This window comes from Scleropages formosus, chromosome 21 (genome assembly GCF_900964775.1).
Source record: "Scleropages formosus chromosome 21, fSclFor1.1, whole genome shotgun sequence".
Classification (NCBI taxonomy): Eukaryota; Metazoa; Chordata; class Actinopteri; order Osteoglossiformes; family Osteoglossidae; genus Scleropages; species Scleropages formosus.
In genome coordinates this window covers 4,790,824-4,807,589 of record NC_041826.1, presented here as the reverse complement: position 1 = coordinate 4,807,589, position 16,766 = coordinate 4,790,824, and positions in this window count along the sequence as shown.

Genomic DNA, 16,766 nt, shown 5'->3' with positions numbered 1-16,766 from the left:
GAAGCATCTGGAAGCTGCTCAGCCGATCACCATCCTTTCAACCAAGGCCACCCTTAACATCGGGACGTGGAATGTGAGGACCATGTACGAAGCTGGAAAGGCGGCACAGGTGGCCGCAGAAATGAGGGCCTACAGACTTGCCATCTTGGGAATCAGCGAGTCACGGTGGACTGGCTCAGGCCAGAAGAGGCTATCATCGGGAGAAATGCTGCTGTTTTCAGGACACGAGGAAGACAACGCCCCCCACACCTAGGTGTGGCTCTGATGTTAAATAAGACAGCCCAGAGAGCTCTCACCGGATGGGAGGCCCATGGACCACACATCATCACAGCAACCTTTAGAACTAAGATGAGAAGGATTAACATGAATGTGGTGCAGTGTTACGCCCCAACTAATGACAGTGATAAAGAGCAGAAGGAGGAATTCTACGACAGACTGCAGACCGTCATCCAGAGTTTGCCAGGAAGAGATGTCACCATTGTCATGGGAGACCTCAATGCCAAGATTGGCAGCGACAATAGGGGCTATGAGGAGATTACGGGGCAGCAAGGACTAGGTGAGATGAATGACAATGGAGAAAGATTTGTCAACCTATGTGCCACAAGCAACCTGGTCATTGGCAGAAGCATCTTCCCTCATCGAAGGATTCATAAGGCAACCTGAGTTTCACCGGATCTATCTACAGAGAACCAGATAGACTATGTGTGCATCACAAGGAGGTTCCGGAGATCCCTGCAGGACGTACGCGCCAAGCGAGAAGCAGATGTTGCCTCAGACCATCACCTCCTTGTGGCTCGCCTCAGGCTCAAGCTAAAGAAGACATGGACAGGAGAGACAAACCAGCGCCAGAGATACAACACCGCCCTTCTCAAGGAGGCGACAAAGTTAGAGGAATACAGATTAACCCTCACCAACAAGTTCCAGGCTCTGCAGGAGCTTCTGGATGAGGAGACTATTGATGTGAGATGGAAGGCAGTGAAGGAGGCAATGATAACAACATGCCAGGAAGTACTAGACCTCAGGAAACACAACCACAAGGAGTGGATTTCAGTAGAGACCATGAAGAAGATACAGGAAAGGAAGGAAAAGAGGATAACTCTTAACAACAGCCGTACACGGGCCGAGAAAGCCAGAGCACAGGAAGTATACAGGGAGGCCAACAAAAGTACAAAGAGGAGCATCAAGATTGACAAAAAGAAATACTTTGACTCTCTGTCTACTGAGGCTGAAGAAGCAGCTCGACAAGGGAATATGAAAGATCTATACACCACTACAAAAAAGCTGTCTGGAAAGTTCAACAAACTAGAAAGGCCTGTAAAGGACAAGGAGGGAAGGACCATCACTGGAGATGAGGGACAGAAGAAAAGATGGGTAGAACACTTTGAAGAGCTGCTTAATAGACCAGCCCCTCAGGACCCACCAGACATCCAGCCAGCTGCTGTAGACCTGCCTATCGATTGCAGGGAGCCCACCAGGGAGGAGATCCGTAAGGCCATCAAACTGCCGAAAATTGGCAAGGCAGCTGGACCTGACAACATTCTAGCAGAGGCATTGAAAGCTGACATCGAAACCACAGTGGAGATGCTATACCCCCTTTTCAAGAAAATCTGGGAGGAAGAACTTGTCCCAACAGAATGGAAGGAGGGATACCTCATCAAGCTACCAAAGAAAGGCGACCTCAGCAGCTGCTCCAACTATAGAGGCAACACTCTTGTCGGTTCCAGGTAAGGTGTTTAATACGATCCTCCTCAACAGAATGAAGGACACAGTTGACCAACAGCTCCGAGACCAGCAGGCAGGATTCCGGAAAGAGCGATCCTGCACAGATCAAATAGCCACGCTGCGTATTATATTGGAGCGGTCAATAGAATGGAACTCACCACTCTACATAAACTTCATTGACTATGAGAAAGCCTTTGACAGTGTAGACAGAGACACCCTGTGGAAGCTGATGAGACATTACGGAATACCAGAGAAGTTTACCAACATCATCAGGAACTCCTACGACGGGATGACCTGCAGGGTGGTGCATGGTAAGCAGCTCACTAGCGCTTTCCAGGTGCGAACAGGAGTTAGACAAGGATGTCTCCTGTCACCATTTTTGTTCCTGCTTGTGATTGATTGGGTGATGAAGACCTCCACAGCCGAGAAGCGACTTGGGATCCAATGGACACCTTGGGAACAGTTGGATGACTTGGATTTTGCAGATGACCTCGCCCTTCTCTCACATACCCACCAACAAATGCAGGAGAAGACCAGCACTGTGGCAGAGAACTCAGCACGAGTAGGTCTCATCATCCACAGAGGGAAGAGCAAGATACTGAGGGTCAATGCAGGCAAGGACTCTCCAATCACACTTGACGGTGAAGTGTTAGAAGAGGTGGACAGCGTCTCCTACCTAGGCAGCATAATCGACAAGCAGGGTGGGACAGATGTTGACGTCAGAGTCAGAATAGGCAAGGCAAGGGCAGCTTTCCTGCAACTGAAGAACGTGTGAGGGTCCAGAGTTCTGACAGTTAAGACTAAGACCCGAATTTTCAACTCCAACGTAAAGTCAGTCCTACTTTACGGAGCAGAGACCTGGAGGACCACCGTCACCACCACAAAAAAGATACAGAATGTCATCAACAACTGTTTGCGACAGCTTCTCAGGATCCACCGTCCCGTGATCATCAGCAACCAAGAGCTATGGCAGAAATCAGGACAACAACCAGGAGAAGATGATATCCTGCAAAGACGCTGGTGATGGATCGGCCATACTCTACAAAAGCCAGCTTCAAACACTACAAGAAGAGCCCTCACGTGGAACCCCCAAGGCAAGAGGAAGCGAGGCCGGCCAAAAAACACATGGCGACGCCACCTGGATGCAGAAGCCAAGAGGATGGGCCAAACCTGGGGAAAACTGGAAAAACTGGCCCAGGACAGAGATGCCTGGAGAGCCCTTGTTGACAGCCTATGCCCCAAGAGGGGTAGTAGGCATAAGTAAGTAAGTAAGTAAAGTGTGCAGTGTGCAATGTAAACGTGGAAGTTGTACATGTGCAAAGTCCTGGAGAGGTAGATTGGGTTTATTCGCAGTTGAGGAGGGGTGTGTATTTGCGTAAGCAAGGTATGCGGAGGTAGTCTGTGGTCTCTGACGTTATTGGCGTTGTGGATGTGTATGTGTGTGGGAGGGATAGGGGGTAGTTGACACCTCTCAGGTTCAGAGGGTGAACTGTGTTTGCTGTGATGGGTGGAGAAGCAGTGGATGGGTGTTGTTCACAAGCCTGATGGCCTGTGGGTAAAAACAGTTTTTTAGTCTTGAAGTTCTGGCTTTAACACTCCTGTAGCGTCTACCTGATGGTAAGGGTGTGAAAAGGCTGTGCTGGGGATGACTGTTGTCCTTGATGATGTTAGTGGCTCTCCTGGTGGTTCTGGCCTGGTATAGGCTCTCCAGTGATGGTAAGGATGTTCCCGAGATGGTATGAGCAGCTTTCACCACTCGCTGTAGCGCCTTACGATCCTGTCCTGTGCAGCTTCCAAACCACACTGTGATAGAGCGGGTGAGGACACTTTCGATTGCACGCCTATAGAAGCTTCTGAGGATTTGGCTTGGCGTGGCAAATTTCCTCAGCCTTCTCAAGAAGTGCAGATGCTGATGTAATTTCTTCACCAGATGTTTTGTGTTGTGAGACCATGTGAGATCTTCAGTAATGCGAACACCCAGGAATCCGAAGCTGCTCACTCTTTCATCAAACCTGTGCAGCTTTTACAAAATGCTGCTGCACGAGTTGTGTTTGATTTGCCAAAGAGTTCCCACGTATCTCCTCTACTCATTTCTCCGCACTGGCTTCCTATAGCTGCCCGAATCAAATTCAAAACCCTGGTTATTGTCTACAAATGCATCAATAGAACTGCTCTCAGCTATTTACAGGTCTTGATCAACCTCTAAACCCAACCAGATCCCTTTGCTCGTCTACTTCTGCTCGCTTGGTGGTCCCACACACGAAAGGTAAAGTACGGAGGTTCTCGGTTCTGGCTCCGTTGTGGTGGAATGACCTCCCCCTCTCACTCAGAACTGCTGAAACTCTGTCTACATTGAAGAAGGGTCTGAAAACTCACCTTTACTGTACCCATTTCTCCCAAGATCTCTCCAGCTCATGTGTGGTGTAAATGTTCATGCACCCTAACTTCATGATCATCTCCAGATAAGCCTTTACACAGCCGCTACTCCTGCATTGTACGTGAATGCTTGTGTACCTCATAAAAAAAAAAAAAATTTTAAGAAGGTTATCAGGATTCATCTATCCCGTGTTTTAAGAAACACATTTATAATAATTTTAATTAGAAATGTAAAGGCACACTTTTCTTGCAACTTTTCATTTCAAGTTAAAGTGCACCGGGGGTGCGGTGACGTAGTGGGTTGGACCGGGTCCTGCTTTCTGGTGGGTTTGGGGTTCGAGTCCTGCTTGGGGTGCTTCCCGACAGTCTGGCGTCCTGTACTGGATGTGTCCCCTCCCCCTTCAGCCTTACGTCCTGTGTTGCTGGGTTAGGCTCTGGCTCCCTGTGACCCTGTATGGGGACAAGTGGTTCAGACAGTGTGTGTGTGTGTTAAAGTGCACCCAGAGTCTATTGACATATCTGTATGAGTAACATGACATGGGATCAGTGAAAGGGTGTATGCTGGGCTGCCCTGTATCATGTGACCATGTGACTGTCAGAACAAAAGAGGTACACATCAGACATTGTACTGTCTGTCAAAGGGCATTTTTAGAGCCTGTACTGGTGTTGCACACACAGTCTAAAAGCAGTTGTCCCAAACAGGGTCACAATGAACTGGAGCCTAACCCAGCAACACAGGGCATAAGGCTGGAGGGGGAGGGGACACACCCAGGACAGGACACCAGTCCATCGCAAGGCACACCAAGCGGGACTCAAACCCCAGACCCACCAGAGAGCAGGTTGTGGCAGACCCCACCATGCCACAACACCCCCCATGCTGGTGTCTCGTGCTAATTTAATGAACTGCACCACGGGAACTACGAACATGCACTTTCCGAAGGCCTTTGTGCAAAACAGAAGAAAATATTTCCCAAGACTTGAACAAACAAAGAGTGTGAGAAAACACACGTATAAAGGTGCACGAGGCAATACGGGTCGTGCGGAAACGCAGATGAAAAGGTGCAGGTGGAATAACATAGTGATGATACACATGAAAAGTGTGATTATGGATTCCGGTAAAATGCTGATGCAAAAGTAAATGGATGTTTTCTTATGCCGGGAGGGAATGGAAGTGGTCTGCCAACAAAAATAAATTCTTCATGCATGAAGAATATGATTGAGGATATAAGCATTGTAAAGAAATTTCCTGCCATTCAGTGACAATTACTTTCATTAACCGTCTGTCTTTTCCAGGGTGGCAGGAGTCCGGAGCCCATCCTGGAGCCACTAGGCGGTCGGGTACGAGGGCTGAGTGCTAGATGGGACACGAGTCTGATTTAGCAAAGAGATATTCAGGTATATAAAAACTATTTAAGATGTTTAAGAAAATATTTAAGTTTTTTGAAGAAATTAAGCACCATGACCTCCGCCAGGTACGAATAAATAGTGAAATACATGTTTAAAACAACGAAAGGTAAATTAATAATTGTAAAGTGACTTCCAGTTTAAAACTTGTGTTTACCAAGGTTTTTGTGAGAAGTTATGATGCAAAAATGTTGTTAATTGGTTTGCATGAAGCCAGAAATACTTGTTTATCTCACTGTCTTAATACCTTAAGTGATTTGAACAAAAGACATCTCTGTCACACACACCATCTGAAACCTCTTGTCCCATACAGGGTCGCAGCAAACCGGAGCCTAACCCAGCAACACAGGGCACAAGGCTGGAGGGGGAGGGGACACACCCAGGATGGGACACCAGTCTGTCACAAGGCACCCCCAGCAGGACTCAAACCCCAGACCCACTGGAGAGGAGGATCCAGTCAAACCCACTGTGCCACTGCACCACAACCCCCCAAAAAAGAAATACACACACACACACACATTTTCAGAACCGCTTGTCCCATACGGGGTCGCGGGGAACCGGAGCCTACCCGGCAACACAGGGCGTAAGGCCAGAGGAGGAGGGGACACACCCAGGATGGGACGCCAGTCCGTCGCAAGGCACCCCAAGCGGGACTTGAACCCCAGACCCACCGCAGAGCAGGACCGTGGTCCAACCCACTGTGCCACCGCACCCCCCCAAAAAAGAAATAGCTTCACCTAAATAACTGGATCAAGTTCTTGTGATTTCTATAGATCTACATGTAAGGTGCAGCAAAAAGGCCAGATACTGAGATAAGATATAAAATATACTTTTACTTCTTTCTGGAGAAAGGCAAGATAGCTAAACCTGAAAGTACATTTACATTTACATTTATTCATTTAGCAGATGCTTTTGTCCAAAGCGATGTAGATCTCAGCAAAAGTACAGTTTATGCACTACATTAAGAGAAAGAGACATGGCTGCAGACATGTGACTCTCAAGTAAACCTAGTTTGTTCCCTACCACTTGCTGCACCGAGGTTCATTGTTCGAGCAGGTGCATAAGACACAGGATAGACAAATCCTGATACCCTCCTACCATTTTTAAAAAAAAAATATTATAAGACACACAAACAAGCAAAACAATGCCTCAGGCTGAATAAAGGCTTATCTGGGGATGCTCATGAACTTACAGTACATGAACATTTACACCGTATGTGAGCTGGAGAAATCTTGGGCGAACTGAATCTGGAAAAGGTCAGTTTTCAGACCCTTCTTGAATGTAGACAGAGTTTCAGCAGTTCTGATTGACAGGGGAAGGTCGTTCCACCACAATGGAAGCAGAACCGAGAACCTCCGTACTTTACCTTTCGTGCGCGGGACCACCAAGCGAGCAGAAGTAGACCAGCGAAGGGATCTGGCTGGGGCGTATCAGTTGATCAAGTCTTGTAAATAGCTGGGAGCAGTTCTACTGCTGCAGTTCTACTGATGCATTTGTAGACAATAACCAGGGTTTTGAATTTGATTCGGGCAGCTATAGGAAGCCAGTGCAGAGTAGAGGACATACATGGGAGTGCTTTGGCAAATCGAACACAACTCGTGCAGCAGCATTCTGCAGAAGCTGCAGAGGTTTGATGGCATTAGTGGGAAGGCCACACGAGAGAGTTGCACTGGTCCAGATAGGATGTCACCATGGTCTGAATATGTAGTTGGGCAGAGTCAATTGTGAGGTAGGGCCGGATTCTACGAATACTATGGAGGATGAATCGGCAAGTGTCCTGCAAAATTTATATAATTAGGATTAAATAAACCAGGAAATTAGGGAAGGTGAATAAATTAAAACAAATGAAAACGCACTGAAATATTTTTACAGCTTTAATATTGTTAAGATGTATCTATTAACCCCTCCGCGAACCGCCACCTTAACGTGGTGGAGGGGTTTGAGCGCCTGAATGATCTCAGGAGCTATGTTGCCTGGGGCTATATGCCCCTGGTAGGGTCTCCCAAGGCAAACAGGTCCTGGGTGACAGACGAGACAAAGTGCGGTTCAAAATCCCCTTATGACTGTTAAATCAAGGATCTCGTTCACCCCGCCCGGTATGGGGTCACCGGGGCCCCACCCTGGAGCCAGGCCTGCTGGCCAGGTCTACGCCCAGGGGGCCTGGCCGGGCTCAGCCCGAAGCCAAGACGTGGAGCCGCTCTTTGGTGGGCTCACCACCTGCCGGAGAGGACGTAAGGGACCAGTGCGTTGTGATTTGGGCGGTGGTCGGGGCCGAGTGCCCGGCCGACCCAAACCTCGGGCGTCAACTCTGGCTTTTGGGACTTGGAATGTCACCTCACTGGTGGGGAAGGAGCCTGAGCTAGTGCAGGAGGTTGAGAGATACCGTCTAGATATAGTCGGGCTCACTTCCACTCACAGCTTGGGTTCTGGGACCACTCTTCTCGATCAAGGGTGGACTCTCCACTATTCCGGCGTTGCCCAGGGTGAGAGGCAGCGGGCGGGTGTGGGCTTATTAATAGCCCCCCAGTTCAGCCACCATGTGTTGGAGTCTCCCTGCGCCTTCGGGTCAGGGAACGGTCTCTCACTGTCGTTTGTGCTTATGCGCCTAGTGGCAGTGCAGAGTACCCGGCCGTTTTAGAGTCCCTGAGGGGCGTGCTGGAAAGCGCTCCCACTGGGGACCCTGTCGTTCTACTGGGGGACTTTAATGCCCATGTGGGCAGCAACAGTGACACCTGGAGGGGCGTGATTGGGTGGAACGGCCTCCCTGATCTGAACCTGAGCGGTGAATTGGATTTCTGCGCTAGTCACGGTTTGTCCATAACGAACACCATGTTCATGCATAAGGGTGTCCATCAGTGCACTTGGCACCAGGACACCCTAGGTCGGAGGTCGATGATCGACTTTGTAGTCGTTTCTTCTGATCTTCAGCCGTATGTCTTGGACACTCAGGTGAAGAGAGGGGCTGAGCTGTCAACTGATCACCACCTGGTGGTGAGTTGGATTCGATGGCGGGGGAAAAAGCTGGACAGACCTGGCAGGCCCAAACGCATAGTGAGGGTCTGTTGGGAACGTTTGGCGGAGGCCCCTGTCAGAGAGGTCTTCAACTCCCACCTCCGACAGAGCTTCAACCAGGTCCCGAGGGAGGTGGGGGACATTGAGTCCGAATGGACTATGCTCCACACCTCCATTGTCGGGGCGGCGGTTCGGAGCTGCGGCCATAAAGTCTCCAGCGCCTGTCACGGCGGCAATCCCCGAACACGGTGGTGGACACTGGAGGTAAGGGATGCCGTCAAGCTGAAGAAGGAGTTCTATCGGGCCTGGCTGGCTCACGGGACTCCTGAAGCAGCTGACGGGTACCGGCGGGCCAGACGGAATGCGGCTCTGGCAGTCACCGCGGCAAAAACTCGGGCTTGGGAGGAGTTCGGTGAGGCCATGGAGGAAGACTTTCAGTCGGCCTCAAAGAGATTCTGGCAAACTGTCCGGCGACTCAGAGGGGGGAAGCGGTGTTCCGCCAGCACTGTTTACAATGGAAGTGGTGCGCTGCTGACCTCAACTGAGCATGTCCTCGGGGGGTGGAAAGAGTACTTTGAGGATCTCCTCAATCCCTCCGACACGCCTTCCGTAGAGGAAGCTGAGGCCGGGGACTCGGAGGGGGACTCGTCCATTACCCTGGCTGAAGTTGCTGAGGTAGTCAAAAAACTCCTCGGTGGCAAGGCTCCGGGGGTGGATGAGATCCGCCCCGAGTTTCTCAAGTCTCTGGATGTTGTGGGGCTGTCTTGGCTGACACGCCTCTGCAGCATCGCGTGGAGTTCGGGAACGGTGCCTCTGGACTGGCAGACCGGGGTGGTGGTCCCTCTTTTTAAGAAGGGGGACCGGAGATTGTGTTCCAACTATAGGGGGATCACACTCCTTAGCCTCCCTGGGAAAGTCTATGCTGGGGTACTGGAGAGGAGAATCCGACTGATAGTCGAACCTCGGATCCAGGAGGAGCAATGCGGTTTTCGCCCTGGCCGTGGAACTGGCACTGGACCAGCTCTATACCCTCACTAGGGTGTTGGAGGGTTCATGGGAGTTTGCCCAACCAGTCCATATGTGTTTTGTGCACTTGGAGAAGGCATTCGACCGTGTCCCTCGTGGCATCCTGTGAGAGGTACTTCGGGATTATGGGGTTCGAGGCTCGTTGCTATGGGCTGTTCGTTCCCTGTATGACCGGAGCAGGAGCTTGGTTTGCATTGCCGGCAGTAAGTCAGACCTGTTCCCGGTGCATGCTGGATTCCGCCAGGGCTGCCCTTTGTCACCGATTCTGTTCATTATCTTCATGGACAGAATTTCTAGGCGCAGCCAGGGAATGGAGAGTGTCTGTTTTGGTGGCCGCAGGATCTCGTCTCTGCTTTCTGCGGACGATGTGGTCCTGCTGGCTTCATCAAGTCAAGACTTGTAGCGTGCACTGGGGAGGTTTGCAGCCGAGTGCGAAGCGGCGGGGATGAGAATCAGCACCTCCAAATCCGAGACCATGGTCCTCAGTCGGAAAAAGGTGGATTGCCCCCTCCGGGTTAGGGGGGAGCTCCTCCCTCAAGTGGAGGAGTTTAAGTATCTCGGGGTCTTGTTCACGAGTGAGGGAAAAATGGAGCGCCAGGTTGACAGACGGATCGGTGCGGCGTCCGCGGTAATGCGGTCATTGTACCGGTCTGTTGTGGTGAAGAAGGAGCTGAGTCGTAAGGCGAAGCTCTCAATTTACCGGTCGATCTACGTTCCTACCCTCACCTATGGTCATGAACTCTGGATCATGACCGAAAGAATGAGATCGCGGATACAAGCGGCAGAAATGAGTTTCCTCCGCAGAGTGGCTGGGCGCACCGTTAGGGATAGGGTGAGGAGCTCAGTCACCCGGGAGGAGCTCAGAGTACAGCCGCTGCTCCTCCGCATCGAGAGGAGCCAGTTGAGGTGGCTCGGGCATCTGTTCCGGATGCCTCCTGGACGCCTCCCTGGGGAGGTGTTCCGGGCTTGTCCCACTGGGAGGAGGCCTCGGGGCAGACCCAGGACACGTTGGAGAGACTACGTCTCCCAGCTGGCCTGGGAACGCCTTGGGGTTCCCCCAGAGGAGCTGGAGGAGGTTTGCGGGGAGAGGGAAGTCTGGGGGGCTCTGCTTGGACTGTTGCCCCCACGACCCGGTCCCAGATAAGTGGAGGTGGATGGATGGATGGATGGATGCATCTATCAAATATTTATCTGAAGACAGCAATGATGTCTTTTCTTATAATCGGGACAAAGTATGAAGAATAAACAATGAAATACAGAGCATAACAAGGAAGCTCCTGCATTTATTTTTTTTAATTTGATTTTAATTTTGAACCAAGCCCAAATGTTCAACATCCAAACCACATTAAATATATGTCAAGTCGCTTTCTTGTCATTTCAACCATACACGGCTGGTACAGTGAAACGAAACAACGTTCCTCCAGGACCATGGTCCTACATAAAAAAAAAAATAGATTGTGTAAACCAAGCTTGATGGAACAGCTAAGAAACAGAATATTATTTACATAAAAAAAATTTCCTCCGAAGGAAATGGCAGTGATTGTTCAGTAGTGTTTAGCTGACGCCATTGTCCAAGGAGACCCACGGTGCTGGACACCGTAGGCCGTAAATGAAGAGGGAAAAAACATGTACAAAGTCTTCCTTAGATTCTCAGAGACGGGTGTCATGGACACAGGTACGAGTAACAGTAGGGATGCCCTGCAGCCCAATATTGGTGCAGGTGTGAAGGAGCAGGACACTGCCAGCGCCTCCGACTGATGTTCTAACGTTTCTTAGTGTGTTGATGACACTACTGCACCTGAGAGGAAAGGGACGAAAGGGCAAGGCTCTTCATCAACCAACACTCGGTTGGGCATATGGTTGTGTTGCTGTAATATTATTACTGCCTTTCAAACCTTTGCAAATGTAAAACCTAGATGGTAAGTTATGAAATGATGTGGTCCACAGCCTATGCTGTAATAGGGAATATACTATATATAAATAGGTATTGCCTACACACACACACATATATACAGCGTATGCATATATAAATATAGATAAATTATTAATTATTATTAATTATTACATTAATAAATTCATAGATAAGCTCATAAATGGTTTATACACAAGGAATTTTTAAAACTGACAACAAGATCAGATATTTAGAGCACCACCATGCCCCCTAGTATCCCCTATACTATGACTAGATATATTCTCCATTGCTGAAAGGTTTTTCTCCAGACAGACATTGCGGCATCAGATTTTATTCGTTCTTCTGAGTAAACTGATGTAAATCCCTGCTGGGATTGGACACAGCGCTCAAGAGCCCTGATGTGACTAGTGCTGCTCCAATGAATTCTTTTCTCAAGTTCTTGGTGACCACTTTGTTTAATGAATTTAATTTTGATAAACCTGATTAACTACCACACATTTTCCGAGTTGTGCAATACTGTGAACGTATAAATCAAAATTCAAGGTGATGCAAAAGCCTAAATACGATCAATGCATTGCTGCAAAATGTTTAACTTCCAGACTCCTAAATAAAATATTCAATTTAAAATATTTAGCTTGGCCTTGGCGGTTTTTTTCAGTGTGTGCTGACCTCTCAGGTGAGGATCCCAACTAGGAATACGAAAGTGTTTGCAACTTGTTTGTTCGTAACTCCGAAGTCACAATTACCCCAAAGTTACAATAAATAAATAAATGCTTAATAACGCAGACATCTCGATTTATTTGTGGTTTCATTCTGTGGAAAACCAATTTAAAGTTATAATAAGAAAAATTGTTCTAAAACTTCTTCTTCTTTATTACAGTTTCTTACAATGGAAACAAATTGAGAACAAATTAAATTTAAATTAATCTCCATGAACTCCTGAACAGTGCTGACAGCTCACTGATTCAAACCACTAGCATGTGCAATTCTCCTCATCACTGTTTCCTGAATCTGCACTTTGTTTTATTCCATGATCATCTGTGTCATAATACCACACTGGTGCTGACTTGCACCATTAGAATGAAATACATTCCTACAGAAGCTGTAAACACCGTTGAAGTGAGTTGAATATACTGTAGGTGATCACAGGCGATCATTATTTGTCTGAGTGTGTTTTGCTATGGAAAACTGAAAGAACTATATTGTGGAAGTCAGGGATACATAAGAACATTAGTATAAATTTTTATAAACATTGGAAGGCTGTGTTAACAGTTCCATGTTAACGGCCATAGGAACCACCAAACAGAAAATGTACAAAAGCATCCTGAGAGCCATCTGTGACACATGTACATCAGGTTCAAGAAGCGAACAGATGTGGGGCGATAGTGACTGGATGTCCTGTACATTTTATTGAAAGTATCCTCACTCACTCACTCACTCACTCACTCACTCACTCACTCACCCAATAACCACTTTCATGTCTACGTCCTTATCCCAAGAGAAGGTCATGGTTGATCAGAGCCTATCCCAGAAGCACAGGGTGCTACACTAGGGAGGCTAGACCCCAAATTCTATCACACACACACACACACACACACACACACACACACACACACACACACACACACACACACACACCCTAAGGGTAATTTGCGTTACCAGGGTTCCTGAAACACATCTTTGGGCCGTGGGAGGAACCCCACGCAAACATGAGGAGAACGTGCAAACGGCACACACGTACCAGGGATGGAACCTAGGCTTGATCACACGGTCCAAATAAGAGAGGAAGTGGCTTTCCAGCCCTACAAGACAGAAGGAAATCTACAGTGTTTAGCAATAAGGAAAAAGTAAATCTATTCTGCTAGTCCAACGCAAACTGCCAACAGCCTAGAGACGCACAGCAAGCAGCAACTCTTCTAAATCCGAAACTCAACACTCAACACAAAATCTCCTTCTCAATCCATCTTTAATTGGGAATTTTCTATCAGTTGAGTGGCCATGCTGTGTGTTGGCATGTGTGAAACGCTTACCATCTGCTCATCGAGGATGGAAGTTCATGTGCAGTATCACTGGCAATGCTGCACATGAACTTCCATCCTGGACCAGCAGATGGTAGGAGTTTCACACATATTATCACCCCATTCTCCAAGTTCCTCATCTGCACATCATTGTACAGGTATCCCCCTTTATAAGGACCTAACTTGTTCCTGAAAACAGTCTGCAGACCAAGATTATGTAAACCAGGAGGTCCTCTACCATCATTTTAAATCTGAAAAAAGATGCGTTCCTGGACTTGAATGAACTTTCCCCAGAATTTCCACAAACACCCACCAAAAAACGAAAGTCTCAAAAAAACAGTAAGCAAAACATTAGGATGATAAGATACCAAACACAATCAAGAGGGAAATGAATAAAGACTAAATTAGGGCAGAAATGTATTAATTTTTTACCAAACTACTGTATAGTAAGTACAGGTAAACATATAAAAGACACATAGAGTATATTTACATTTACATTTATTCATTTGGCGGACGCCTTTCTCTAAAGTGACGTGCATATCAGAGAATAATACAGATAGTAATCTACATCAACGGAAAGAGAGATTTGGATGCAGACATGTGATTCTAGAGTAGAGTCCATTTGTCACATACCACGGCATAAACCAATATACTGTATATTATAAGAGTAGCTGCATACAGGTTTTTTCATTATTAGACAAATTGTTATTAAAAATGATAAAACAGAACAAAAACATACATGTTTATCAAACACTTATGAGATCAGGGTAGAGGTAAGTTTTGAGATCCTCTTAAATGTAGAGGTATATGAACAAAAAAAAAAAACATTGAAAAATAGAAGGAAAACATTTCTCAAAACTGTAATAGAATAACTTGAAAAAGAATGCAAAATTATGAAGCGGTTATCATATGCTGTTTAAAAGTCTGTGCCTCAGTGGCTCATGACTTATACATCACCAGGGAAAAGACTGCCTCAAACACTGTAAAAAAGTACCTAATACTGGGAGTAATCTATATACCGGGGTATAATTGTATACCATGAAGTAGAATTCTCAGAGGGGCAGCTTGTAGGACTTTCTGAGATTTTCCTGCACAAGCGCAATCTTTGTAAACTCGTTTTGGCCAAAGTGACATGGAATAATGCAAATACTTCATGTAGCCCACAGTAGATGTTTATTGAAATGTTCTTGGAAGCCCAACGTATAAAAACAGAGTGAAACGAAACACTTCGAAGTGACACTGAAGGAACAGAAGTGTTTCTGATGAACACCGTTGGCTCCTGTTGGTATGAGGGGACAAACACACGGAGGGAAAGTACGGGTGAAGATGTCCACAGAGAGGGAAAAAGGGAAACCTACACCCACTCAAGTGTCTGCCAACCAACATCAACCACCGCTTGTGCTGAACAGGGTCACAACGAGCCAGAGCCTATCTGGCAACACAGGGTGCAAGGCTGAAGGAGGAGGGGACACACCCTGGACAGGACACCAGTCCACTACAAGGCACCCCAAGCAGGACTCAAACTCCAGATTACTGAATTCCTTCATATCATCATTCAGTGAGGGCCAATACCATATTCTACTGCCCCAAAAAATACTTTTCTCAGTTTATAAGCTTTAGAAAGCTGCCCATGATACTCTGCATTCCAAGTGACTTCCCATGTTTTTGCTAGCAACTTTTGGCCCAGATAGGCTGCACTTAAAATAATTAATAAAAGATGACCCAATATGGCAATTCTTTATTCATATGAAGGGGGTGGTGGGTTGTTTGCAGAATGTTAGTGTGGAATAAGTGCTCTCGTTCACTCATTATTGGGGATCTACTGCCATGCAATCACAGTCATCCTTCTTGCTTATGAAGGTGCACCATAAATATGAATTCATTTATGTATTTAGCCCACTGCCAGGGCAAAATGTGAAAGCAACACATTGGTGGGTTGCCTGTGTGTTAGTCCCTTGGCATCATGTTGGGCTAGTATATATCTGTAGTTCAGCATGCTGTTTGTTCCCCACATGTGAATTTGCAAAAACTTGGCGATATCAGCAGCGCAAGGCAGCACGGCTCCTTTTCTTTTGTTCGTCCACAGCGTTCTCGTCTTTGCGCGTTTTGATCTGCTCATCTGCATCGAGTCGATGAGTCAACGGGTGATTGAAAGGAAGCTGTTCCTCCATAGAGATCCAAGGAGCTTCCATTTTTACATCCAAGAGCATTAGAAGGGATCAAGGGAAAGTGGTGGTTCAGAAAGGATAGCCTGACAGCCAGGGCAAGGACACAGAGCCCCAGGGGGCAGGACAAGTGGACGGGGGCGGTGCCGAGGAGACGGGTCACTGCGGTGGCATCTTGACTCAAAGGAAAATATTTTTATTGTCTGGTTAAGGAATCTATCTCGACTGGTACATTCACTCAAATCAAAAAATGAGATTTTTTTTCAGCTTTTACATTTACATTTATTCATTTAGCAGACACTTTTCTCCAAAGCGATGTACATCTCAGAGAAATACAATTTGTGCCGTACCTTAGGAGAAAGAGAGACATAACTGCAGAGGTGTGATTCTTGAAGTACAGCTTGTTTCTTTCCACTATATGGCACCAATGTTCATCACACAAGTAGCTGCATAAAACTATCCGAATATCCAGGATCCCTGATCGCTTTCCTAGCAATGATTTTTTTAAAAATTTTAAATTAATTTTTTTTTTTGAGATATCCGGGCACGATCTTAAAGTTATGGTGCATGAACATTTACACAGATGTGGGACCTCCAAGCAGGCAGATGTGGAAGAGCGTAGCAGTCTGGTTGAGATGTATCGGATGAACTCAGCATCCTGTTGAAGAAAAGCTGGTTTCCAGCAAACGTTTGACTGGTGCTTTTCAGCTGCACGGTCCCATTGATCGGAGTGATGTACTTACAGTAGCAGTACTTACAGTCGAATTTGCTGAGCCTGCATGTGACCGTCTCTGCTTCCGTGATAAAGGTACCGTGCTCAGATTAAAAGCACAACCAGAATTTGTGGAGAAGTTTGAAGAGGCAAATGTTTACAAATGATCCCTTTTCTGAAGTGGTGACAGGATACTTTTTTCAGTTTCATCATCATGTGCGCAAACACGCGCAAACACACACACTTTCCAAACCGCTTTTCCCATACGGGGTTGCGGGGAACCGTAGCCTACCCGGCAACACAGGGCATAAGGCCGGAGGGGGAGGGGACACACCCAGGACAGGACGCCAGTCCGTCACAAGGCACCCCAAGTGGGAGTCGAACCCCAGATCCACCGGAGAGCAGGACCGTGGTCCAAC